This window comes from Sciurus carolinensis, chromosome X (genome assembly GCF_902686445.1).
Source record: "Sciurus carolinensis chromosome X, mSciCar1.2, whole genome shotgun sequence".
NCBI lineage: Eukaryota > Metazoa > Chordata > Mammalia > Rodentia > Sciuridae > Sciurus > Sciurus carolinensis.
The window spans coordinates 39,230,190-39,256,726 of record NC_062232.1 but is presented as its reverse complement, the minus strand read 5'-3'; the positions used below and the strand labels follow the sequence as shown (position 1 = coordinate 39,256,726).

At 41.2% G+C, this 26,537-nt stretch overlaps 2 pseudogenes; both read right to left on the bottom strand.

Moving 5' to 3' along the window:
• Positions 1–6,259: 6,259 nt before the first annotated feature.
• Positions 6,260–7,832, bottom strand: LOC124972437 (magnesium transporter NIPA2-like; annotated as a pseudogene).
• A 4,581-nt stretch (positions 7,833–12,413) lies between these two features.
• Positions 12,414–12,509, bottom strand: LOC124972701 (uncharacterized; annotated as a pseudogene).
• Between the last annotated feature and the right edge of the window lie 14,028 nt (positions 12,510–26,537).

Here is a 26,537-nt window from a genome sequence, read left to right as displayed (position 1 = left end):
TGCACAACTGTAATCCCAGCTACTCAGAAGACTGAGGCAGGAGGATCACATGTTGGAGGCCAGTCTCAGCAACTTAGTAAGACCCTGTCTCAAAATCAAAAAGGAGGGGGCTAGGAAGATAGCTCAGTCGGTAGAGTGCTTGCCTTGTAAGCACAAGGCCCTGGGTTCGATCCCCAGCACCCCCCCAAAAAAAATTAAAAAGGAAGGGGATATAGCTCAGTGGTAAACCACCCCTGGGTTCAATTGCCAGTACCAAAAATAAAAAGTTACAAAAGATCTATGGGACAATCGGTGAAAAATAAATATAAACTGAATATTATTAAGTGATATGAGAAAATTATTAATTCTTAGGTGTATAAAGATATGGAGAGATAGGAGATTGTACTTACTTTAAAGAGAAATGTGTTGAGGCATTTAAAATTGGTGCCCACAACTTTCTTTCAAAGGGTTTCGGGGGGAACATCCCAGTGGCTGAAAAATAATCATGTGAATATATGAATTGTATCTACATACAGTTCTCAGGACCTTGCACTGTCCCAAAGTTCAAAATGCTCATGTTCTTTGAACTATTCATTAGTGCACTCTTGCATGGAAAAGTACAGAGAACATATGTCCATGCAACTAAAATTTAAGCCATGTAAACATTTCCCCATATTTGTACAGAGACAATTTTATGTAGTAATTAAGATTCCGGAGTTGGCCAGGCACTGAGGAAGTCCCAGAGAGAAGAACCTCAACTGAAGATGATGGGTCATTTTTATATGTGATGGAAAAGAATATCAGCATGTCAGAGATTGAGGCACAGAGATTTATTTAGGAACACAAGAAGTACACATTCAAGGGTAAATGTGGGTAATCTCAAGCGAGAGATGCCTTTAGGGTTCTTAGGCTCTTCTTTTCAAGAAAATTTGGTGCAGGGCTGGTGTGGGAAGGTAGGTGGGGACAACATCAGTCTGATGATCACAACACAGTTTATGAAGATCTGGAAATTTCAGCCTCCTTAGACTGATGTCTTCTCCATTATCTGATCAGCAGGTAATGTTGGGAAAGTGTCCTACACTAGTTTTATATCTTCTTTGCTCAATCTATTCTAAAAATACATGTATTAGTAGGTTAATTAACGATTCACTGGTAATTTATACAAGTGGGTGAATTTCCAATAACTTTAAGATTATGAGTGAAGATTTGCAGATTTCCCAGAAATTGGAGAGTGACAGGCCTGGGAAAGAAAACGGGCTTAGTGGGTGAGAGGCTTGGGAAGGAAAGTATGAGAAACTTTAGCATAAGGCTTTTGGATTCAATTTGTTGTCTCCTTTCTGCCTGTTTTTTGTTTCTTCTCTCCTGCCTCCATTTCAATGTAGATTTAAAATGACCTAGTAGAAATACTATCATATGTTTTTCTGGGTTGACGAGTTGAATGAGTTAATGTAAAAGAATATACATGCAAGACTATACAGGAAAACTCTGGAAAAAGAGGAATCATGAGGAAGAACTGGGTCTTCCAGAGAATAAAGGATACTATAAAACTTTTGTAATTAACACATGTGGAATCGACGGACTAGTGAAATCAAATAGAAAAACCAGAAATGGATCCAAATGGGTAAGGAAAATGGGATGGCAGAGCAGTTATCTCAAATCAGTGGACAAAAATGACCATACTTGATAAGTGGTATTATGACAAGAACATAGCAAAATGGAAAAAAATTAAACTAGACCCATTCCTCACACTGTATGTTAAAATAAATCCCATATGGATCAGAGATATCAATGTATGAAATAAAACCACACACACACACAAATACCACATACAGGGAAGGTAGTAGATTGCTTTGTAACCTAGGAATTGCAAAAATTTTCCTAATAGTGAGTCAAAATATAGAAACAATGTGCACAGAGTATTACAAACCAAGGAGGCTCACCCCAGACTTCATGTCCAGAGCTTTGTTTTTAAAATTTTTTGGTCATTGTTTTGTCTTTAGTACCGAGGATTAAATCTAGAGTCTCATGTGTGCTGTGCAAGAACTCTTCTGTTTTGCTGGGGTTGTAGCTCAGTGGTAGAGTGCTTGCCTAGTATGCATGAGGCACTGGGTTCAATCCTCAGCACTGCATATAAATAAATAAAATAAAAGGCCCATCAACAGCTAAGGAATATTTTTGTAATAAAGAACTCTACCACTGAACTGCATCCCTAGCCCTTTTTATTTTTTATTTTGAGATAGGAGCTCACTAAGTTGCCAAGGCTGGGCTCACACTTGTGATCATCCTGCCTCAGCCTCCAAGTACCTGGAATTATGGGTGTGTGTGCCACCATGCCCTGTGGTGTCCGCAGTTTTTAATGGGGCTTGGTCATGGTTGGCTAGCTATGTGACTAAACTCAGTCTTCAGCCCTTTCAAACTCTGATCTGATGTAACTTGATCCAAAGCCCCCATCCTAAATCCTATTGTTAGGCTATCTGGTATAACCCTGAGATAAGACAGAAGAAATAAGGACAGGTAGAAAGAGACCAACGGGGAAGGAAAGAGGGACTGTAACTATAAATCTAAAAACTCCTTGAACTCCCTCACCTTTATTCTCCAGGCCTGTTTTTCCTTCAGGCTTAAATTCTTAAATGGTCCAATAAATCTTAGAATACTGTAAGTCCAGTTAATTAGTACTGTTCTACCCCAGAGCTGCAAAGGCCCCAAGCATATTGTTTACCAATCCCAAAGAGAGAACTTGGAGGACTCAACAGAGAGGTTTTGACATTTTATTACTTACTGTCCTTGGGGGCAGCTGGCGGGGATACAATGGAGGGCCACACCATGCCTACAAGCAAGGGGAAAATACAGGATAGGTTGCATGGCACCACACAGGTGGAGTTCTTCAGGTGTTTTATGAGTACATTCCTTTACTTTACATCCAGAGTCACTCTGTTCAGAGCCACTCTGTTCAGCTCCTTTTCTAAAGAGATTGGAGATAAGGAAAGTGGTCAGACTTTTTTTTTTTTTTTTTTTTTTTTTTACAAACCTTATCTCACTGCAAGCTTCCCCAGGCACTGATTACTGTTTAACACAACACTCCACTCTTTCAGTGCCTGGAAAGTCCCTGCATGTTCTTCGCAATCTCAAACAATCCTGTGTCTTCTGCATAGCCCTCAGGACGGGACTTATCCATATTCCACAACAGTACAAAAAACAAGAACCTATAAGCAAGCATGCTAAGGTAACTAAGATATCATTAATTCATTTAGACACTTGGGTTAAAGCATGGAAGATACCACGCTTTAATTCAGTTGTTTTATCCAAGTCCATTTTATCTCATTTATGGTTGGACTACCCAGGGAAGTCTCTGTGTTGCAGTCACAGGGAGTTCTGAGCTGATCCAGCAGTCATCTGGTTGGTATGATGTGCAACTCCATTACCCAGTCCAGGAATAGGTTACCTGTTGCCAACCTATGGAGAATATGACTGACAGATGTTTAATAGGCACCAGGAATGGCCAGTCAGCTCCATGAGGCAGGACACAGGCCACTGTGCAATCTGGTGTTTGTAAAGTAGCCTGCAAAGTAGGCCTGCCTGGGCAAGTGTACCAGGCCAATCTGTCTGTTTGCACTTCAGGGACACAGAAAGAATAAGACACCTCTGGAACACATAACCTTCATCAACAAGGTATTCATAACAAGCAGAATCCAAAGCGTTCCTTGGGTGATGAACCCCGAGGGTAACATGACCTGTACTTGTAAGGTCCAGATTCCCAACACGATAGACTTTACTCATAAATTTAGACATTCTTCCTCCCGTCAAGGGGTCAGTGGGGTCAGTGGGGTCACCAGGGGCTTACTAGTCCATGGCCAACTAATGCTCTTTGTCTCCAGTGTGACATCTAGAGGAGCTGGCAGCTGTTTGTGCCCAAGGCCAGCTTAAGAAATGCTCAGTGGAAGTGTCCTTTATCTGTAACCCTAAGGCTGGCAGCCATGGACATGATACCAGAAGCAGCTGCAGACCTCTAGGGTCTGGGTTTCTTCAGTTAAGGTCCTCAGTGCCTCGGGCAGGTGAGCAGCTCACGCCTGCACGGAGCTAGCCTCAGTCCTGCAGACGAGCAGGCCACGCATTCTGTCAGTTAATCTCCTCCTGTTGGACTGTAAGACAGGTGGAAAATCCATGTCCTGGTGTGGAGCCCACTGTCATATGTCATGGTTTGTGAAATGAGTTCCTTGGCCACTCTCAATTACCAGTGGAGTGCCATACACGGTCAGATCAGTCCCTTAGGAGTTGCCTTCTGATTGGCTCCTTTGCTGGGAAGGCTTGAGTCAAGTCTGTAACACACGTTACACACGTCAATGCATGCGTACTGGGTCCCTCCTGATAATGGGAGAGAGAAAAAGTTTTCTATCTGCTGTCACTGATGAGGACGGCAGTCACCTTGCTTGATATGCCCCTGGGTGGCATCCATCCTTGTGGGTAGCACTGAGAGTGGGCAAGACAGTCCTGGCATGTGGCAACAACATCAGACCTCCTCGTGGGAAGTCCCAGTGTGTCACAGCAGCCCATGTGACCTTTGGAGTGCCTGCTTTACTCTACCACCAAGCCAAGTGGTGATTTCTTCTCTGGGGCTTCCTCCATCTGACCTTTGCTGGTTGTGCAGCCTTGACTGGCACTTCTCTGGTGATGGGCTCCTGAACAAGAAGGGCAGCATGTGTGGCACAGAGTTGTCTTTCCAACAGCTATAATGTGCTTCTGTCCCTGTCCATGATTGTGATCAAAATTCAATGGAAGTCTTGTCTCTGTTAATCCACTGTCATAAGCACTGTCCAAAGTCATCCAGAATGACACGGACAGCAAACTCAACAGGTTCCAATGTGTCTAGTGTCACAATGGCCTGTGCCTGTTTTACTGTTCATTTGACCCTTTTAAAGGCCTTGGTATAGGCATCAGTCCTGTCCCACACTGTCTCCTATACAAATACTACCGGGGTCATAATAACCGAGCCAGGTGAGGGATAAAAGCCTTCCAATAACCCAGTAGCCCCACACATTCCTATATTTGCTTTACTGTGTTGGGAAGTGGAAATGCCTGAACCTTATCTATTATACTCTGAGGTCTAACCATTGTCTTACCCACCCCCAAGAATTTCACCAATAAGTCAGGGCCATGCACTTTGTCAGGGTTTATGGCCCATCCTCTCCCTTGAAAGTGAGTCAGAAGCAGGGGTGCCTTGGTGAGCACTGAAAAAGAGTTGGATGTAATCATTATGTTGACATTTGGAGGTCAGCACCAAGTTTGTTACCATACACAAGGTGGGGTGATGGAGGTATTCTTTTTATTTTTTATTTTTTATTTATTTATTTTATTTTATTTTATTTTTTGGTACTGGGGATTGAACCCAGGGACTGTTAATCACTGAGTCACATCCCCAGCCCTTTTTAAATTTTTATTTAGAGACAGGACCTCTCTGAGTTGCTTAGGGCCTTGCTAACTTGCTGAGGCTGGCTTTGAACTCATGAACCTCCTGCCTCACTTTTCTGAGCCACTGGGATTATAGGTGTGCACCATTGTGCCCAGTGCAATGGAGGTATTCTTGAAGTAACATCAAAAACATTCATTGTTGGCCCTCCCACATGAAGGCAAAGGGTCTTGACTCTCAGAGGGTTTATCTATAATAAAGAATGCATTAGCAAGGTCTGCTACACAATGGTATGTTCCCAACTTGACGCTGAGCTCTTAAGAATGGTGGTCATAGTGGAAAGGTCTGCATAAAGTGGCGGGACCACCTTATTTAATTTTCTATAATCTACAGCCATGCACCAAGTTCTATCCTGCTTTCTTTTTTTTTTTATAGGTAAGGTAAATCAGAGGATAATGTATTGGGATAGTTTTGTTCTTGTTTACAATCAAAAAGCTTTATATGATCAGGGATTGAAAGGAGTGGGAATGACAAATGTACATTTCAGACCTTCATCACCAATGAAAAAATAAAGCATTTTTATAGACTTAAAACTTATCATTAGTGCATTTAGATTTTGAAGAAAGAATCAAAATGTAAACTACCTCTACAATAATACAATGTTAACAGAAATTGGCCACATACTGAGGCCATTTTAGTTAGCTACCATTGTTTAAATATAAGAAAAGTAACATCTTGGTTCAAATTAGTGAAAACTTAAAAAAGATTGTCTTTAGAGAACCTTATTTGAGGACAATGCTTTTTCAGACAGATTCTGATATTCAAAATCACTCTATAACATAATTATGAATTAACCTTTAAATCGCATCTTTCTTTTTAAAAAGCCATCATATTTCCATTTCTCCAGGAGATATTCTCACCAGTGTGTTGTTCAATTCCACAGGATAAGCTTTCTTCATTATTATAAGAACTTCATACATAGTAGAGAGATTGCCATTCATTGCTTTATCATCTTTTCGAAAAGACACAGGCAGATTTGCTAAAGCTGACGTCTTTAAAGGCATGCAACAAGAATATCCCCACAATGATTGTGAAGAAGTCACTCAGAGTCCCAATGATATCATCAGCAGACATATCTTGCCACTCCTTAAAAAGAATAGCTGAACAAGTTAAAACTGAGGTTGTAAAGAAAACATAATATATTGGTGTCACGATGGAAGTGTTGAATGTGTCCAGGGCCTGGTTTAAGTAATTGATCTGTGTGCTCACACAGACTACGAGGCTCAGCAGCAGAATCCAGGCCAGGGGATGCCACAGCACAGGCTTTTCAGCCAACAGTTCTTTGATGGTGATGCCCAAGTCCTTCACACAGGAGACTGAAAATGCTCCAATCACAGAGCAGATTGTTATGTATACAAGAATATTTGTCTGTCCGTGGCAAGGTCCCACCACAAAGATTAATATCAAGGGCACAATGCCCACAAGTGTTGCAAATACCACAAAACCTGGATCACCTAACTTGTGTGACATTTCATTTAAGGTCTCAATCTCCTCTTCCTTTGGAGCATGGATGACCATAACTGTAGGCCCTAGAATGCTTAGCAAACATCCAATTTTCCCATGAAGATTAAGTCTTTCATTTAGAAAGTATGAAGACAGAATGGCACTTACGAGGACACTGAGAGCTCCCAGTGCCATCACTAGTGTGGCTGGTGCAAAGGCATATGCAGCAAAGTTGGCCACCTTGCCTGTCCCCACTTTTTAAAGACAGTCTTCAAAATAAGCATGGACAGTCTTATCAAATAAAAATGCCTCCTTTTCAATTTGGAATGAGAACTAATGGAGGGGGAACAACTGAAAATCAGATTTTCCTATGAATTTTCCCTTTTAAAATTACCTCCTTTTTTTTTTCAGTGCTGGGGAATCTAACTCATGGCCTTGCAAGTGCTCTGTGACTGAACTATAATGCCAGTCACAAAATTATTTTCTTAAATTGAGCAGTATTTTAAAAAATGTACAGGGGTATCAAACATGTTCTGATCAGATGGGTAAAAAAGGTCTTGATATTCAAATTAAACTATTAACTGCTGAATTACTTTTACAGGTTTAAATATGTTTTGAATTTTTTCACTAAAATAAGATTTAAATTTTAAAATTTGCTAGTAACAAGGCTGTGAGAGTATATGCAAATATTTTAACATATAGTTATAACATTTTCTTGAAATGTTCTCTATACATACTTGATAGCGGTCCAGCCCGCCACGACCATTCTTTAAGATATGCATGGCCATGGCCACCTTGACCTGCTCTCATGGAGCCTTTTCTGGCAAGTCGCAGAAGGCCTTTTTTTTTTTTTTTTCAAAATGAAACTCCCTCCTATGAAAATGCTGGAGGTCATAGCCAATCCCAAACCAATATAGAAATTATATTTTCCATGCCCTGGGCTCATTTCCTTTGTCACTTAAGAAGCTCCTGTGAATCATTGATCACAGAACAGAGAAACTGCTGGTACTGAGGCAGGGGGATGCAGTCTTCACATACACATCAACAGGCTTAATGTAGTAGGTGTAAAATTTACATCATGTTTTTGAAAAACAAAAACTTGTCTGTAGAAAACAAGGACCACAGGGGCCTGGGGTTGTAACTCAGCCGTGCAAGCTGCCTCCTCCATAGGGGCGCTGAGATAAACCTACTCAGGATGACCTCCAGTCCCGCCAGCCCAGCCGGGACCGAGGGCCACCGCCGAGGAGAACCCCTATCCTGCTTTCTTACTGGTCAAAAAAGGGAATCTCTGAGCCTGAGTGACTAACTCCTAGTCTGTAGCTAATTTTAATGCACACAGCAGGGTCCTTGCCACCCCTGAAGGGGCATTCCTCATTTCCTTTCACTTTATGGCTTTATTGGACCACTTTGGATACTGCTCCTCCATTTTCAGTACCCTTCTTTTAGCATTTTCAGGGTATCCCCATATTCACACAGTGATTCCCAATAGGAAGTCACCTCCAACTACATCAAAGCTGGCGGCCAGCCCAGGATGTCCCCTGCAGACTGCATGCACTTTCCCAATTCCAGAGTCAACTCCACAAGTTTCTCCCTGGAATCTTGCCAATTGTTCCACCCTGGGACTGCCAAGGCCCCACGCATACTGTTTACCAATCCCAAAGAGAGAATTTGGACTCAACAGAGGTTTTGGACATTTTACTGCTTACTCCTCAGTGGCGGTGGGCAGGAAACAGCGAGGGCTGCACGTGCCTACAAGCCGGGGAATACATAGCACAGGTTGCGTGCCCACTGCGCGGGGGGACTTCTTCAGATGTTTTATGAGTACATTCCTTTGCTTCACAAGCAGGGCCACTCGGCTTAGATCCTCTCCTAAAGGTAGGAGAAAAGGGAAGTGGCCGGCTCCCCCTCTCCATTTCCTTTGTTATCACATTCTTTTAGACACTTTATCTCATCTCACTGTAAGCTTCCCCAGGCACTGATTAGTGTTTAACCCAACAAGTGCCGTTATAGGTTGTTAGTTTACAAAATGTATTTTAGGGTAATTAAAAGAAGCCTAGAGAAACACATTGCACCTGAAATCCCAGCAACTCCAGAGGCTGAGGCAGGAGGATCACCAATTCAAGTCAGTCTGAGCAATTTAGGAAAGTACTAAAGCAACTTAGCGTGATCCTATCTCAATAAAAAAATAAAAAGGACTGAGGTGTAACTCAGTGGTAAAGGACCCCTGGGTTCAATCCCTAGTATCAAAGCGAGAGAAAGAGATAGACCCTAGAAACACATGATTAGGTACAGTCCAAGAACTACACCATCATGACCTGCTCTTTGCTTCAGGATCAAAAGACTCCATCTCATTAAGCTGACATCACCCCCTCCCACCCCGTGGCTCTCATGCTCATCATTTACAAAATTTCCATTAAAAAGAAAAAAAGCACTGGGCTGGGGAGATAGCTCAGCTGGTAGAGTGCTTGCCTCTCAAGCACAAGGCCCTGAGTTCGATCCCCAGCACCGCAAAAAAAAAGAAAAAAAGCACTGGGCATGGTGGTGCCCACCTGTCATCCCAGCCACTCAGGAGCCTGAGGCAACAGAATCACAAGTTTGAGGTCAGCCTCAGCAACTTAGCAGGAACTTGTCTCAAAATAAATAATAAAGTATGGCATTCTAAGGGCTTAGAGATCTCAGAAGACAAGAACAAAGGCCAGACCTCTCTTCAACTAAAGTTGAATTCTTTACTACACAGTGCCTTTTTCTTTTCTTTTCTTTTCTTTTCTTTTTTTTTGGTACCTGGTATTGAACTCAGGGCCACCCGACCACTGAGTCACATCCCCAGCCCTATTTTGTATTTTATTTAGAGACAGAGTCTCATTGAGTTGCTTAGCACCTCACTTTTGCTGGAGCTGCTTTGAACTTATGATCCCCCTGCCTCACCCCGCTGAGCTGCTGGAATACACAGCTTCCCTTAATTAAGGGCACCAGTACAGCCATATGCAAAAGAGTATAGAAGTTCCTGAACATTTTTAAAGAAGAACTACCACGTGATCCAGCAATCCCACTTCTGGATATATATATATATATATATATATATATATATATATATATATATATAAACACACACACACACACACAAAGGAAGTGAAATCAGTTTGCCGAAGAGCATCTGTCCACCCATGTTCCTTGCAGTATTATTCACAATAACTAAGAAATGGAAACAACCCAAGCATCCATCAATGATTGAATTGATAAAGAAAATGTGGTATACACACACACACACACACACACACACACACACACACACAGTAATACTATTATGACACAAAAAAAAGAATGAAAAATGAAATTCTGTCATCTGTAACAACATGAATAGAACTGGAGATCATTACGTGAAGGGAAATAAGCCAGGTATAGAAAGACAAATAGTGTATGATCTCATGTAGAACTAAAAGAGTTGATCTCATACAAGTTTCAAGTAGAATGGTTACCAGAGATGGAGGAGAGTGACTATGGGGAGGGTTGGGGAGCCATACTAAGAAGCAAGAAGCTGGGGATGTAGCTCAATGGTAAAGCAGCCCTGGGGTCAAGCCCCAGTACCAAGGGGAAAAAAAAGCTAAAATAAAGTATTTTGAGGGGCTGGGGTTGTGGTTCAGTGGTAAAGCGCTTGCCTAGCATATGTGAGACCCTGGGTTTGATCCTCAGCACCGCATACAAATAAATGAATAAAATAAAGGTCCATCAACAATCAAAAAACAATTTTTTTAAAAGTATTTTGAAGCAGGTATGGTGGCACACATCTGTAATCTCAGCAGTTCAGGAGGCTGAGGCAGGAGGATTTCAAGTTCAAAGCCAACCTCAGCAAAAGCAAGGTGGTAAGCAACTCAGTGAGAACCTATCTCTGAATAAAATATGAAATAGGTCTGGGGATGAGGCTCAGTGGTCCAGTGTCTCTGAGTTCAATCCCCAGTACCCTCCCAAAAAAACAAAGAAAGAGTTTTGAATTCCTTTAACTATAAAAAAAATGATAAATGTTTGAGGAAATAGATATGTTTGACCTGATTTCAACATTACACATGTCCATGTATTGAAACACTACATGGTACCCTGTTAACATGTAAAACTTATTTTTCATTCTCCATTACTGGGGATTGAACTCAGCCCCAGCCCTTTTTTATAATTTTTTATTATAAAAAATTGCTTGATAAATTGCTGGGGCAATTTAATTACTAAATTGGGTCTTACTAAATTGCTGAGGCTAGTCTTGAACTTGCAATCCTCCTGCCTCAGTCTCCTGAATAGCTGATATTGTAACAGAAAAGTCAGTCCTCGTCCCCAGTGTCAATTAATGCCAATTTAATAATGAGGACATGGTTTTGAGAAAAAGGAAAAAGTTGTTTTATTGCTTTGCTATCAAAGTAGAAATACAGGGGACTTCTGTCCCACAACCTGTGATTCTGCACATCAGGAGAAACGGGGATTTGGGGGGGTTTTTTGTTCTAATTAGTTGTATACAACAGTAGAATGCATTTATACATTTTGATAGATCACACATAAATGGAATGTAATTTCTCATTTTTCTGATTATACATATTGAAGGATCATATCAGTCATACAGTTAGATATGTACATGAGGTAATAATGTCTCTTTCACTTTACTATCCTTTCTACCCCCACACCCCTTCCCCTCCCTTTACTCCCCTCTACCTAATATAAAGTATTAGGTATTCTTCCCTATCCACCCCCACCCTTATTGTGAATTAGCATCTGCATACCAGAGAAAACATACAGCCTTTGACTTATTTCGCTCAGCATGATATTCTCTAACTCTATCCATTTACCAGCAAATGCCATAATTCCATTCTTCTTTAAAGCCGAGTAATATTCCATATGTATCTCTCACATTTTCTTTATCCATTCATCTGTTGAAGGGCACCTAGGTTGGTTCCATAGTCTAGCTACTGTGAGTTGAGCTGCTATAAACATTGATGTGGCCCTGTCAATGTAGTACGCTGATTTTAAGTCCTTTGTGTATAAACTGAGGAGTGGGATAACTGGGTCAAATGGTGGTTCCATTCCAAGTTTTCTGAGGAATCACCGTACTGCTTTCCATAATGGTTGCACCATTTTGCATTCCCACCAGCAATGTATGAGTGAACCTTTTCCCCCACATCCTCACCAGCATTTATTGTTGCTTGTATTCTTGATAATTGCCATTCTAACTGGAGTGAGATGGAATCTTAGGGTAGTTTTGATTTGCATTTCTCTAATTGCTAGAGATGTTGAACATTTTTTCATATGTTTGTTGATTGATTGTGTGTCTTCTTCTGTGAAGTATCTGTTCAGTTCCTTAGCCCATTTATTGACTAGGTTATTTGTTTTGTTTGTTTTTTTGGTGTTAAGTTTTTTGAGTTCCTTATATATCCTAGAGATTAATGATTTATCTGAGGTGTATGTGTTAAAGATTTTCTCCCAATCTGTAGGCTCTCTCTTCACATAATTAATGGTTCCCTTTGCTAAGAAGAAGCTTTTTAGTTTGAATAAAAATATGGAACATTTCATCAATCCTTGCACAGGGGCCATGCTAATCTTCTCTGTATTGTTCCAATTTTAGTACAGGTGCTGCCAAAGGGAGCAAGGAACAGGGGGACTTTAAAGGAGTTCTTCAAAGGCACATTCCAGGTGTGCCCTGACAGGGGGTCCCAGGGCACCCTGATAGTGTGTCAGGATTCACTTGTTAATTTGGGAGAAAATCACTTCCTGGATCCTCTGGCATATATCTCCTTCCTGTGGAGCACAGATAACTCTAGGTAATCTTGTTCCCCACCCCCAGGTTAGGGCGGGGGAGAGGGAGAAGAGGAAAAGGAAAACATGTCCCTGTTAAAAATAAGCCTCAGAGCTATATTCAGAAGGTGATGTGGACCACTGTTATAATATTACAGGTGTGTGCCACCATGTTGAGCTCTGGCTGTACAACTTTTATTTATCAATTAAAAAATAAATGTAGAGGCGGCTCTGCCCACTCCGGCTGCGGGCTCTCTTCACGGGGCGATCCAAGATGGCGGCCTAGAGGGAGACTGCACCTCCGGTCGCTCCACAACCCAGGAGTTAAGAAGGGGAGGCATTGAGAGACTCGGACTGAAGTGGAGCCACGGGTGAGTCTGCCCACTGGGTAAAGCTCGGCCCGGGTGGCAGGCCCAGATAGAGGTGGCTTATCGGAGCCGGGCAGGGCAGCTAGAGTCATCCACAGGCAGTCCTGCGCACTCCGGCGGTGGGCCCCGCCCACACAGCCAGCTTCTCCAGGTTCTCGGAACGGAACTGGCCCCCTAGTGAGAGCCTGTCTGAACAGAGCACGCTCCGAGTCCCGGAGCCCCTGCAGTGCAGTGTACTCCTGCAAAGAACCAGCGGAGAGCCTCGATCTGCAGTCAGCCTCAGGGATAAGAGCAGAGCAGCCGGAGACCTCTTCAGGCGGCTCTGCCCACTCCGGCTGCGGGCTCTCTTCACGGGGCGATCCAAGATGGCGGCCTAGAGGGAGACTGCACCTCCGGTCGCTCCACAACCAAGGAGTTAAGAAGGGGAGGCATTGAGAGACTCGGACTGAAGTGGAGCCACGGGTGAGTCTGCCCACTGGGTAAAGCTCAGCCCGGGTGGCAGGCCCAGATAGAGGTGGCTTAGCAGAGCCGGGCAGGGCAGCTTGAGTCTTCCCAAGGTAGTCTTCCACACTCCGGCAGTGGGCTCTTCCCACACGGCCAGCTACACGGTGCAGGCCCACAGTGAGAGCATTTCCGCACAGAGCCAGTTCCAAAACGTGGAACCAGTAGGGGGCTAGGGGCAGTATTCTTCGAATGAGCTGCTTTATCAGATTCCTCCAAGACATCAGGCTACTGAAGGCTGGGAGGTGATACACTGGAAATCTACTGGGACACTATAAGCCAATAGTGGAAAACTGCAACATCTCAGGGTCCCACTGACAACTGACCATTATGAGAAAACAAGGGAAGAAAATGTCCCAAACAAACCTAGATACTACATCAATAAAACCCAATGACAGCACAGCAGAAGAAATGTCAGAAAGGGAGTTCAGAATGTACGTAATTAAAACGATCAGGGAAGCTAATGAGGAGATGAAAGAGCAAATGCAGGCATTGAAGGAGGAGATGAAAGAGCAAATGCAGGCATTAAATGATCGCACCAATCAACAGTTAAAAGACCAAATACGGGAAGCAAGAGATCATTTCAATAAAGAGTTAGAGATACTGAAAAAAAACCAAACTGAAATCCTTGAAATGAAGGAAACAATAAACCAAGTTAAAAACTCCATAGAAAGCATAACCAATAGGATAGAACACCTGGAAGACAGAACCTCAGACATTGAAGACAAAATATTTAACCTTGAAAACAAAGTGGAACAAACAGAGAAGATGGTAAGAAATCATGAACAGAATCTCCAAGAACTATGGGATATCATGAAAAGGCCAAATTTGAGAATTATTGGGATTGAGGAAGACTTAGAGAAACAAACCAAAGGAATGAACAATCTATTCAATGAAATAATAACAGAAAATTTCCCAAATCTGAAGAACGAAATGGAAAACCAAGTACAAGAGGCTTATAGAACTCCAAACATACAAAATTACAACAGACCCACACCAAGGCACATTATTATGAAAATACCTAACATACAAAATAAAGACAGAATTTTAAAGGCCGCGAGAGAAAAGAATCAAATTACATTCAGAGGGAAACCAATAAGAATATCAGCAGATTTTTCAATCCAGACCCTAAAAGCTAGAAGGGCCTGGAACAACATATACCAAGCCCTGAAAGAAAATGGATGCCAACCAAGAATCTTATACCCAGCAAAACTTACCTTCAAATTTGACGATGAAATAAGATCCTTCCATGATAAACAAAAGCTAAAGGAATTTACAAAAAGAAAGCCAGCATTACAGAACATTCTCAGCAAAATATTCCATGAGGAAGAGATGAAAAACAACGATGCAAATCAGCAACAGGAGGCGCTAGCCTAAAGGAATAGCCAAATAAAGGAGAAACCAAATCATGTCAAAAACAAATATGAGTCCATTGACTGGGAATACAAATCATATCACAATAATAACCCTGAATGTTAATGGCCTGAATTCATCAATCAAAAGACACAGACTGGCAGATTGGATTAAAAAGAAAAATCCAACAATATGCTGCCTGCAAGAGACACATCTCATAGAAAAAGACACCCATAGACTAAAGGTGAAAGGATGGGGAAAAACATACCATGCACACGGACACAGCAAAAAAGCTGGAGTATCCATCCTCATCTCAGATAATGTGGACTTCAAACCAAAACTAGTCAGAAGGGATAAAGAAGGACATTACATGCTGCTTAAGGGAAGCATAAATCAGCAAGACATAACAATCATAAATATCTATGCCCCGAACATTGGCTCATCCACGTACGTCAAACAAATCCTTCTCAATTCCAGAAATCAAATAGACCACAACACAATAATACTAGGCGATTTTAACACACCTCTCTCATCACTGGATAGATCGTCCAAACAAAAATTGAATAAAGAAACTATAGATCTCAACAACACAATCAGCAATTTAGACTTAACGGACATATATAGAATATACCATCCAACAAAGAATGAATACACTTTCTTCTCAGCAGCACATGGATCCTTCTCTAAAATAGACCATATTTTATGCCACAAAGCTACTGTTAGTAAATACAAGAAGATAGAGATACTACCTTGTACTCTATCAGATCATAATGGATTGAAATTAGAAATAAATGACAGAATAAAAAACAGAAACTTCTCCAATACCTGGAGACTAAATAATACACTATTATATGATGAATGGATAACAGAAGACATCAGGAGGGAAATAAAAAAATTCTTAGAAGTAAACGAGAACAAAGACACATCATATCAAAATCTCTGGGACACTATGAAAGCAGTACTTAGAGGAAGATTTATTTCATGGGGTGCATTCAAAAAAAGAAGTAGAAATCAACAAATAAACGAGTTAACACTACAGCTCAAAGCACTAGAAAAAGAAGAGCAGACCAATACCAAAAGTAGTAGAAGACAGGAAATAGTTAAAATCAGAGCCGAAATCAACGAAATCGAAACAAAAGAAACAATCGGAAAAATTAATAAAATAAATAGTTGGTTCTTTGAAAAAATAAATAAAATTGATAAACCCTTAGCCACACTAACAAAGAGAAAGAGGGAGAAAACTCAAATTACTAAAATTCGGAATGAACAAGGAAACATCACAACAGACACGAGTGAAATACAAAACATAATTAGAAGCTATTTCGAAAATCTATACTCCAACAAAACAGAAAACCTTGAAGACATCAACAAATTTCTAGAGACATATGAACTACCTAAACTGAACGAGGAGGACATACACAACTTAAATAAACCAATTTCAAGCAATGAAATAGAAGAGGTCATCAAAAGCCTACCAACAAAGAAAAGTCCAGGACCAGATGGGTTCTCAGCCGAGTTCTATAAAACCTTTAAAGAAGAGCTCATTCCAATACTCCTCAAACTATTCCATGAGATAGAAGAGGAGGGAACCCTACCAAACTCGTTCTATGAAGCCAATATCACCCTGATACCTAAACCAGACAGAGACACATCAAGGAAAGAAAATTTCAGACCAATATCCTTAATGAACATCGATGCAAAAATTCTCAACAAAATTTTAGCAAATCGCATACAAATATATATTAAAAAGATAGTGCACCACGATCAAGTGGGTTTTATCCCAGGGATGCAAGGTTGGTTCAACATTCGGAAATCAATAAATGTCATTCACCATATCAACAGACTTAAAGTTAAGAATCACATGATTATTTCAATAGATGCAGAAAAAGCATTTGATAAAATACAGCATCCCTTCATGCTCAAAACACTAGAAAAAATTGGGGTAATGGGAACATTCCTAAACATTATAAAGGCCATCTACGCTAAGCCCATGGCTAATATCATTCTAAATGGTGAAAAACTGAAAGCGTTCCCCCTAAAAACTGGAACAAGGCAGGGATGCCCTCTTTCACCGCTTCTATTCAACATCGTCCTTGAGACTCTAGCCAGAGCAATTAGACAAACCAAAGAAATTAAAGGGATACGAATAGGAAAAGAAGAACTCAAACTATCCCTGTTCGCTGATGACATGATTATATATTTAGAGGAACCTGGAAATTCCACCAGAAAACTTTTAGAACTCATAAGTGAATTCAGTAAAGTAGCAGGTTACAAGATCAATGCTCATAAATCCAACGCATTTTTATACATAAGTGATGAATCTTCAGAAAGAGAAATTAGGAAAACTACTCCATTCACAATAGCATCGAAAAAAATAAAATACTTGGGAATCAATCTCACAAAAGAGGTGAAAGACCTCTACAATGAGAACTACAGAACACTAAAGAAAGAAATTCAAGAAAACCTTAGAAGATGGAAAGATCTCCCATGTTCCTGGATAGGCAGAATTAATATCGTCAAAATGGCTATACTACCTAAAGTGCTATACAGATTCAATGCAATTCCAATTAAAATCCCAATGATGTACCTCGCAGAAATAGAGCAAGCAATTATGAAATTCATCTGGAAGAATAAAAAACCTAGAATAGCTAAAGCAATCCTCAGTAGCAAGAGCGAAGCAGGGGGTATTGCAATACCAGATCTTCAACTCTACTACAAAGCAATAGTAACAAAAACGGCATGGTATTGGTACCAAAATAGACAGGTAGATCAATGGTACAGAATAGAGGACATGGACACAAACCCAAATAAATACAATTTTCTCATACTAGACAAAGGTTCCAACAATATGCAATGGAGAAAAGATAGCCTCTTCAACAAATGGTGCTGGGAAAACTGGAAAACTATATGCAATAGAATGAAACTAAACCCCTATCTCTCACCCTACACAAAACTCAACTCAAAATGGATCAAGGACCTCGGAATCAGACCAGAGACCCTGCATCTTATAGAAGAAAAAGTAGGTCCAAATCTTCAACTTGTTGGCTCAGGATCAGATTTCCTTAACAGGACTCCCATAGCACAAGAAATAAAAGCAAGAATAAACAACTGGGATAGATTCAAACTAAAAAGCTTTCTCTCAGCAAAGGAAACTATCAGAAATGTGAAGAGAGAGCCTACAGAGTGGGAGAATATCTTTGCCAACCATACCTCAGATAGAGCGCTAATTTCCAGAATCTATAAAGAACTCAAAAAACTCTACACGAAGAATACAAATAATCCAATCAACAAATGGGCTAAGGAAATGAACAGACACTTCACAGAAGAAGATGTACAAGTAATCACCAGATATATGAAAAAATGTTCAACATCCCTAGTAATAAGGGAAATGCAAATCAAAACTACCCTAAGATTTCATCTCACCCCAATTAGAATGGCGATTATCAAGAATACAAGCAACAATAGGTGTTGGCGAGGATGTGGTGAAAAAGGAACACTCATACATTGCTGGTGGGGTTGCAAATTAGTGCAACCACTCTGGAAAGCAGTGTGGAGATTCCTCAGAAAGCTTGGAATGGAAACACCATTTGACCCAGCTATCCCACTCCTTGGCCTATACCCAAAGGACTTAAAATCAGCATACTACAGAGATACAGCCACATCAATGTTCATTGCTGCTCAATTCACCATAGCCAGATTGTGGAACCAACCTAGATGCCCTTCAGTTGATGAATGGATAAAGAAACTGTGGCATATTTATACAATGGAATATTACTCCGCAATGAAGAATGATAAAATTATGGCATTTGTAGGCAAATGGTCGAAATTGGAGAATATCATGCTAAGTGAGATAAGCCAATCTCAAAAAACTAAAGGACGAATGATCTCGCTGATAAGCGGATGAGGACATATAATGGGGGGTGGGAGGGGCTAGCATTAGGTTTAGGGTTAGGTTTAGAGTTAGGCTAAGGAGAGCAGTAAGAATGAAGGAAAGAAGGACTGTGTAGAGGGAAAAGAGGGGTGGGAGGGGTGGGAGGGGTGGGGGGGAGGGGAAAAATATAATAAACATCATTACCCTATGTAAACGTAAAAAAAATAAAATAAAATAAAAAAAAAAAAAAAAAAAAAAAAAAAAAAAATAAATGTAGGGGCTGGGTTTGTGGCTCAGTGGTGGAACACTTGCCTAGCATGTGTGAGGTTCAGTTCTCAGCACTGCATATAAATAAAATAAAGGTCCATCAACAGCTAAAAAAATATTTAAATAAATAAATTTAGGACCTGATTGTGTAGCTCAGTTGTAGTGCCATTTTTCACATATATTAGTATCTGGATTTGATCCAGAGCACAACAGAATTAAATACATACTTTTGAAATATGAATTTAAAGAGTTGGGCATGGTGGCACAAACCTGTGATTTGACCTACTCAGGGAGACTGACATGGGATGATGGGAATTCAAGGTCAGCCTGGGCAACATGGCACAACCCTGTGTCAACAGCAACAAAATGATAAAAATTTTAAAAAGAGAACAACAAGCTAAACCGTAGGCCAGTTATTTTGCCAGAGTACTTGGAATAGACAACTAAGAAGAGCCCTCCTGGAGTCATAAAAAAAGCCTCAAAGATTGGCCTCAAAAGCTATTCCTGCCTGAGTTTAATGGGATCAGACTGCTGAGCAATTTATTATTCCTCAGGGCATTGTCAATAGAACATCAGGGAGCAGGGACTGGCTTTAAAAAGAAGGAAAGAAAAGAAAAAGAAAAGAAAGAAAACAACATAGCAATCACTTGGTAATCAGAGGAGCTAATGGCCTAGGAATCACAGCAAAATAAGGAAAACGATTTAACACAGAGAGCAGGGGAAATTTCAGAGAGCCCAGCTAAACTATGGCCAGGCCAGGGACTATGCATATGTCTGTAGCATGTACCTGCTACACCAAAGAGATCATCACCCCTGTGGAGGAAACAGACTTTGTTTAAATAGGTATAGTGGGAAATAGTCAACAGGACTTCTCATCAAACATAACAATCAATTTCAGATGTCTTATAGACCACTCTATGAAAGGCAAGTAAAATGATTCTAGAAGATACACAAGAGCATATTTTGATTTTGGAACAATTTCTTTTTTTCATTTTTGTGCTGTGGATTGAGCGGGCTTTGTGCTCTACCACCGAGTTACACCCTTAGCCTCTGAAAATTTCTTAAATAAGAGTACATACGTAGGGCCAGGCATGGTGGCACATCACCTATAATCCTAGAGACTCAGGAGGCTGAGGCAGTAGGATTGCAAGCAATCAAAAAGCAATTTAAAAGGTCCTAAGCAACTTATCAAGACTCTGCCTCAAAAATAAAAAACAAAATGGGCTGGGGATGTGGCTCGATGGTTAAGTGGCCCCAGGTTCAATCCTCAGTACCAAAAAATAAATCAAAATAAAAAGGGGGCTGGGAATGTAGCTTAGTGGTAAAGCACCCCTGGGTTCAGTCCCTAGTGCCAAAATTTTTTTTTTCAAATAAAAATTTAAAAAGAGTACACATTATATTAAAGCCTACAGAGCTAATATATACACAATGGTTATATTTTGTAGGTTCCCAACATAAAGGAATGATAAACGTTTAAGGAGAATAAGATGCTAATTACCTTGACTTCATTGCTACAGATTGTATACATGTACCAAATTTATGTGACACCATATCCCAAATATATATACTATTATGTGTCAATGTAACAATAAATATACAACAAAGTCATCCTGGGAAACTTAGCAAGAGAGTCTCAAAATTTTAAAAAGAGATGTGGATCAGCTACTCAGGATGCTGAGGGAGGAGGATCACAAGTTCAAGGCCAACCTCAGCAACTTAGCAAGTCCCTAAGTAGCTAGACTCTGTAACAAAAATTTTAAACAGAGCTGGGAACATAGCTCAGTAGTAAAGCATCCCTGGGTTAAATCTCCAGTACCAAAAAGGAATGTACTTCAGTGGTAGAAATAAAAAAGGTTTGAGGATGTAGCTCAATGAGAGTGTATCCCTAGGTTTAATTCCCAGTACTGAAAAAATATTGACTATGGATATATACTTCATCCTGGTACTGGGCATTGAGTCCAGGGAACTACTAATAAACTATATCCACACCCCTTTTTATTTGTTTGGTTTTGAGATGGGATCTCACTAAGCTACCTAGGCTGGCCTAAAAATTGCTATCCTCCTGCCTCAGCCTCCCAAGTCCCCAGGATTACAAGGAGTGAACCACCATGCCCAGCAGTATTTATTTGTTTATATGTGTGTGTGTGCGTGCTAGGGACGAAACCCAGGGCCTTACACATACTAAGCAAGTGTTCCACCACTGAGCTACATCCCCAGCCCTGTCTTGCTCTTATTTATTTGTAGTTTTTTTTTTTTTTTTTTTTTTGGTACTGGGGTACCAGGGATTGAACTCAGGGGCACTGAACCACTGAGCCACATCCCCAGCCTTATTTTGTATTTTATTTAGAGACAGGGTCTCACTGAGTTGCTTAGCACCCCACTTTTGCTGAGGCTGGCTTTGAACTCACAATCCTCCTGCCTCAGCTTCCAGAGCCACTGGGATTACAGGTGTGTGCCACCGCACCTGGCTTCCTTGTAGTTCTTTTTTTTTTAATGCTTTTATTAGTGTATTATAGTTATACATAATAGTGGGGTTCATGTTGACTTATTTGTAGTTTATTATATGTTATGGTTAGGTCAGGGGTGGAGCACTTACTATCACCATGAGCAAGGCCCTGGGTTCCATGCCCAGCACATAAGAGGAAGAAGACACCTCAGTAGAAAAATTGTCGAAAGTCTTCACCAGCCAGGCATGGTGGTGCATGCCTGTAATCCCAGCAACTCAGAAGGCTGAGCTAGGATTGCAATTTGGAGGCCAGCCTCAGCAATTTAGTGAGGCCCTAAGCAACTTAGCCAGACCTTGTCTCAAAATAAAATATAAAAGGGGCTGGGGGATGTGTCCCAGTAGTTAAGCACCCCTGGGTTCAATCCCTAGTACCAAACATACAAACAAACAAAAGTCTTCACCAGTTACTTCACTAAAGAGAGTTTCCAAATGGCCAGTAAACCTCTGAAAAGATATTTAACATCAGTCATTGGTCTCATAAAAAATTCAACCACAAGATACCACCACATCCCCATAAGAATGGCTAAAATTATAAAGACAACACCAAGCCTCTGAGCAACTGGATCTCTCACACCTGCTGGAGGAAAAGCGAAATGTCAGAATGCATTAGAAGGTAGTTTGGGGCTGGGCACTTGGTGCACACTTGTAATCCCAGCAACTCGGGAGGCTGAGGCAGGAGGATTGCAAGTTCAAAGCCAGCCTCAGCAATTTAGTGAGGCCCTCAGCAATTCAGCAAGACCCTGTCTCTAAATAAAATATGAAAAAGGGCTGGGGATGTGGTTCAGTGGTTAAGTTCCCCTGGGTTCAAGCCCCAGTACAAAAAAAAAAAAAAAAAAAGATTGGCAAGCCAGTCATGGTGGCACAAGCCTATAATCCCAGGGACTTGGGAATCCAAGGCAGGAGAATCATGAGTTTGAGACCAGTCTTGTAACAGTGGTCCACTTTATGCTTTGAATATAACCCTTGCTGCTCTGCCACAGCAATTTATTTTTAAAATGGACATGTTTCTTTCTCTTCCTTTCTCCCTGCTCCTCCCTAATCTCTCCCCATCCCTAATCCCAGAGGAAACAGGATTACCTTTCTTCCCCATCCTAGGCAGAGTTAATCTGTCCTTGAGTACACACCCACCACAGTAACAAAGTAATCCAGACTTTGGAGATGGTACCAGAAGGTCTCAGAAATGACTTCCAAATTAACAAATAAATTACAACTCAGACAGACAACACGTGGAATGTAGCCTTAGAGTCACCTCTTTAAAAGCCCCCTGTTCCTGCTGATGGGCAGAATCACAGCCTCTGGGACTGGAGTTCCCTGTGTTTCTCCTTTGCTAGCAAAGCAATAAAATTTCTTTTTCCTTCTTCTCAAAACCATATCCTCATTATTGGATTAACATTGGGGACAAGGACTGACCTTTCAGCAACAAATTTGGCACCCAGGTAGGACCCGAGAGTAGCCCCCACTCCAGCTTCCTTGGGCAGGCCTGGCTCCAGGGAACCCCACTTCCATGCCGAGGATGCAAGGTGCTGGCAAACTTGTTGAGAGCCAACTGCAGGAGAGTTAGGAGGCAGGTGAGTTTGCCTTGGTTCCCGTGAGTAAAGGGAGGGACTGAGGGACAGTAGCTGCCAAAGCTCCTTTTCCTTCAGGGAACTCCTGCCTTCTCTCCCTGAATGCCACAGGTTGCTCCATCATGATCCACTCTGAGAAAAAGGAAACTGAACTCAGTAAAGTCTCGAAACCACTGACCATTTGATAAGACCCCAGTGTGCGCACCAGGACTCTCCACACATCTGGTTCCTCTTTGTGGGAACATCTGGTGAAAGCACCCAGAAATCACTCCAGACGAGGGAACTTACGCAAGAGATTTTATTAAATGAATAGGCAGAGTGTCTGTGCACAGGATGAGAGAGAGAGAGATAGAGAGAGAGAGCAAGTGAGTGAGAGAGGGAGCAAGAGTGAGGAGGAGAGGGAGAGAAAATGGTGAATTTCACGGACTGATAACAACGGACCAACGACTGATTAGGAGGTTCGCTGGCTAACAATCAGAGTTGTAAAGTGGTGTGGTGGAGGCAGAATAATGGTGGCAGCAAAATAGCAAAATAGGTGCCAATATCTGGTCCTTATTTATGGGGACATCTGTGGTACCACTGGTGTAGGAATCACAGTTAAGTGGGACTCGAACCTAGGGATATTTACTCCCTTCTGACCTGTTCTAGGTTGTCATCTGTTTCTTTGGTCTCTGGTTGTCTGTGTTTTTGTTTTGTTTGTATCTGTTACTGCCTCTTTTAAGACATGGCCAATACTACATTGATCCTATAGGTAGTCTGTTGGGAAAGATCTCGGCTGGTCAATTTAAATGTTCCTATCTGTCATCCTTAGTTTGAGAGCTCCTCTCTGGTTGTCTCTCTGTGTGTTTCTTTTTTGTACTATCTTGCAATTGGAGTTGATCTGTCAGAGGTAAAGCGAGTTGAAGAGCCACTTAAAGGTATAAGCCTAAGATAATGTTTTACTGTGATGATCTGGCTTTTAAATAGCTTTCTGGATTATTCTATGTTAGCACAAAAAGACCAGGCAGGATGCAAACCTCACAAGTCATCTCAGCTACTTATTCAGGAACAGGGGGTACAGGGATGAAATGGTGCCAGTGAACCACTTTCCTAGTGGAAAATGAGTCACTGACCAAAGAAAGGGTCTGGGTTTATATAGGTTATTTTTTAAATTTTTTATTTTTTCAGATAGGCCTTTATTTTATTCATTTACTTATATGTGGTGCTGAGAACTGAACCCAGTGCCTCACACATACTAGTCAAGCACTCTACCACTCAGCCACAACCCCAGCCCTATGTAGGTTATTTTTGGGGAGTGGTCTAGTGAGGATATCACCTTGGGCACTCAGGAAACAGGTTTGTAAGAGTTTAAAAATTTGTTTTTAATGGGCAATATTTTTACTTGGAGAAGAATGGAGGGTCTGGAGTCAGTGTTCAGTGTTTATCTCTTTCCCTTCAGGGTCCCATTGTACCGTCACTGGGAAAGGATTTCTTTGGGAAAGAATCAATGCTTTGGCTTCCTTTCTAGGGACTGTTCTGTCATTGGGAAGGAATGCACTGAGAAAGCTATCAATCTATAGCTTTTTTTTTTTTTCACTCCCTTTTCTCAGGCCTCACTGTGTTGGTTATTTTTTTTTCACTTTCCATATCTAATATTGTACAATCTTGCATTTGGAGTTGGACTATCAAAGGTGAAGCAAGTGGAAGAAATTTATATGTACAGGTCTCTCTGTTTTAAAGGTTCCCAGTCTGTCGGCCCTGGTTTTGGTGATCCTCTCTTGTCTGTTTTTTTGGGTTTTGTTGTTGTTGTTGTTGTTGTTACTAGTCCTTTAAGACATGGACCATGCTGCGCTGATCTCACTGGTAGTCTCTTGAGCAGAGAGATCTTGGCTGCATGGACCACCTATAGAGATAAGCCTATCTAAGAGAAAGAGGGTTTACTGTAACACAATCTGGTCTTTGAATGGTTTTTTCTGGATTATTATACAATCTTGATGTTGAAGTTGGTCTGTCAGGGGTAAAGTATATGAAAGAGATTCTGTATGTACAGGCATTTATGCAGTTGCATGATAAGGAGTCTGAACAGTCGGAAACTAAGTTGAAGGTGCAAAAAGGCACTGCCTCTTGTGTGCAAGACAGCAGGATGGCAGAAGAAAGGGTTTAAAATATTTAAATCTTTTTAAAGTTCACTCAAAGCACTGTATCTGAGCCTGGCCCCAGGCAGCTACAGATCATCTCACCGTGGGTAAAGGAAACCAACCCTAAATTGGAAAAAAAATCCCAGAAAAGCTGCCTGGGCTGTAAAAAAATGACCAAAGAGAACCTGGCCTCTGCCCTGCCTTCCAGCCCCTTTTTGCCATGGAGGGTGAAGGCTACTGGCCACAAAGAATGTGGCAGTAGGTTCCAGCATTGTCAGTTTATGACCTGGGGACAGGAATAGTCTCCTTTTAAGATCTGACAGGACCCCCATTTGGCCAGGGAATAGTCATCACTGGGGCAAAGCAGTTCTTGCTATGACAGTATCCCATTCAGCTAAATGCCTGGGGAGACTGGCAGAATAAACAACTGCACCCAGAAAAGAAAAAGAAATTAAGACCAACCTGTGTTTTGTAGGCAGCTTCTGCAAAGGGATCTCAAGGAAACTTAAAGAAAAGGATGGAAAAGGCCTCTTCCATTGCATATCAATATGCCTAGTATAAGAAAAAGGTCGAACTAGGCACAGTGGCTCATGCCTGTAATACCAAAGACTCGGGAGGCTGAGGTAGGAGGATCATCAGTTCAAAGCCAGCCTCAGTAACTTAGCAAGGTGTTAAGCAACTCAGTGAGACCTTGTCTCTAAATAAAATTTAAAAAATAGGACTGGGGATGTGGTTCAGTGTTTGAGTGTTAGAGAGTTCAATTCCCAGTACGACCCCCCCCAAAAAAAAGAAATAAAAAAAAGGCCAAAAGAAGTGACTCTGGGTACAACTGACAGTGGGAAACTCAAAGTTGATGGCATTGTGATAATGATAATGGAGACAGGTCAGGCTTTCAAAAATATCCTATGTTCCAACCCCTTGAATGCAATCTGGGAGAAAAAAGATTAAGGCACAGTTTTCATATATGCTGGATTGTCCAATCCTCTCCTGGGATGAAATCTGTTATGTAAATTAAGTACACAGATAACATTCATAAGATCAGCTTCAGAATATGAATTTAAGAAAGGGTCCAAAACTAGAAAAGATAAAAGAAAGTAATAGGTATGGAAATATTTTAGTATGGAAAATTAGAAGGTAAAAGAAATGTTTCTGGATGAGAAAATATTTTGTCTGATAAAGTAACATTCTTCGGCTAAAGCCCAAGATGAAAGAAGGCAAAACTAAGGATGTAAGGAAGTTGTGAATGTAATGTACAAAGCTGCTCCCCCTGACCTTTCAGGTACAGCCATTTTCCCCACCTCCCAACCACTTGTCAATCTGTGAACATCCTGGCT